We start from the raw sequence: 2,604 nt of genomic DNA, 5'->3' as shown, positions 1-2,604 counted from the left end.
TGTTGGCAACAGCGTCCACTGTAGGATCTTTAGGGGCGACTTTGAGTCGCCCCTAAAGACCTAATTTCTTGTAGTGATTGCTTATTGGCTTTGATTTGGGGGCCTGGTTGTGACTCACATATTTATTCTCTTTCTTTTTATAAATATTTTTTTGTCATAAAAAGGGCATGCATGGGAGATTAATTGTGACTATTCTAATTAGATGTGACTATAGTAACATTTATCTATTAGAGGAGTCGCATAAGAAGGGCCCAGATAGTAAGAACCGCAATAGCTTCTTCAAGTCTAATTAAGTCATATTTTGACACAGCCTTGTCAGGACATCAATGAAAAACAATGTGGTTTACATTAATCAGACATAGAGATTCGAAACAATGCCCTAATGTGTACCTAACCACTTTAGGAATTTCTTTTCGCCATTAGACCACTATCCTAAATGGTAAAAATAAATAAATTTATGCCTCCCCCACTCCCCCACCCATTTGTTTTTCCCCCCTAAAATGATGCCTTGGCCCCTATCCATAATACTTTCTGGCTTTGTCCTTGGCCTTGGGGTGGCTACCCACCCCATTCTGGTCAAATGGGAGTGGCAGCCACTCCCAAATGGCTCATGAGAGTGCTTTTGGCCGCCCCCAAAAAAGTTACTAGAATGTTTAGGATATTTGTCATAACATTAATTTACATTTAAAAATGAGGCATGATAAATGCACAACTTTGGCCAAATTTTTCTCTTATGTGGTCAATTTTTTTTAAAAACAAAATAAAAAATTAAAAAAATTTCTGAAGCAATAATATCTTATGTGGTCATTTTTTTTTTACTTGGTATTTTTTTTTCTAAGAAAAATTGTATTTTTCTTCATAATAATCACAATTTTTTTTTTTAAATGACCATTGTTATGAAGAAAAAGATCATTTAAAAAAAAAAAAACCCAATAAAAAAGGTCATTATTATGAAGAAAAATATAATATATATTTTTTAAAATACAAAATAAAAAAAGGACCACATAGGATGGTTATTGCTTCAGAATTTTTTTTCATTTTTCATTTTCGTTTTTTAAAAAATAAAAAATAAGAGAAAAGTTGGACTAAAGTTATGCCAAAAAATTGTGCCTTTATCATTTCTCTTTAAAAATTGAGAAAAATGAAATTCTACTGTTTCTACACAACGTCGGAATATATAAAGGGTAATAGAAATTTTTTTTCAACTAGGAATATATATAGCTCAGAAATTTGTTAATATACTTGAATGTTATTTAAATACTAACCAGCTCATTATATGAACCTTTAGGCAAAGCAATAAATACTTAAAGATTTCCATAACAAAGAAAAAAACTGACCTGGCTTTACTAGGGACAATCCAAATCAAAGAAAAACGTAATTGTCCATCCAAGACATATTGCTAACAACATCAAAATTCCTGATTCTCTCAAGAGTTCAATAACAAATCATCACAGGACACAGGATTATATATTATATGTTCTATATAAAACCAGAAACAGATCTAACCCAAAACCAAATCTCAGTATCAAGAAACAAATTAAGCCATCTAATCTCATCCTAATTACCAACAAAGGCATATAAATATAACTATGAATAATGCTAGAGATTATCGTTTTATTCTCCTAAAGTTGATGTGACTTTTAAAATCACTATTGAATTAAAATTCAATATGTGATATATCTCAAATTCAATGGTGATTTTAAAAGTTACATTAAGGCTACATTTGTTTTGAAGTAAAAATCACCTTTTAAGATTATGTTTAAAATCACTTGAAAAATGATTTTTTGGAAAACATTTTATAGTGTTTGGCGCGTATGAAAAATCACAATATATATTGATTCAATCATATTAAACTCTAAATTACGAAAATGTCTCGACCAAGTCTTGGAGGTGTCTTAACTGAGTCCTTGGGATTCCACTGGGACTTGGCCAGGACCAAATTGGGACAATGCCAAGACCCGATCGGAACCCTCTGTGACCCACCCAGGACCTCACCGAAGCCTATCTAGGACCAGATTGGGATACCGCCTTTTTTTGTATACGCCAAATATCGAAAAATGTTTTACAGGAAAATGTTTTCAGCCAAAAATATTTTTTGATGTCGGGTCCCTAGCGAGTCTCGGTGAGGTCTTGGTTGGGTCCCCTTTGGGTCTTGGTGGGGTTCCGGTTGAGTCTCGAAGAGGTCTCGAGTCGGGTCCTTGCAAGGTCCCAATCAAGTCTTGTCGGAGTTCTAAGTAGGTCCCGGTCAAGTCATGGTGAGGTCCTGGGCGAATCCTAGTAGGGTCCTGGTCAAGTCTTGGCAAGGTCCCTGTCAAGTCTTGGCGGGTCCTCGGGCGAGTCCAGGTGGGTCATAGGCAGGTCCCAAGCAAGTCCCATGCAGGTCTCGACGGGGTGTCGAGCAGGTTTGGTCGAGTTCTGAGCGGGTCTTGGTGGGTCTCGGTGGGGTCTCAACTGGGTCTGTTGACTTGAGAATGAGATGCTCAAACTCGAAAAATGGTTTATGATTATCAAAAATAGAAACCATTTTCTAAAAATTAAAGAAGAATTTTGGGTCAAACGAAAAATATTTTTCGTTGACTATTATTTTACGTCGCACCAAACACC

Source organism: Corylus avellana, chromosome ca8 (assembly GCF_901000735.1).
Source record: "Corylus avellana chromosome ca8, CavTom2PMs-1.0".
Classification (NCBI taxonomy): Eukaryota; Viridiplantae; Streptophyta; class Magnoliopsida; order Fagales; family Betulaceae; genus Corylus; species Corylus avellana.
The sequence above is the reverse complement of the archived record's forward strand: the minus strand, read 5'-3'. Positions refer to the sequence as shown.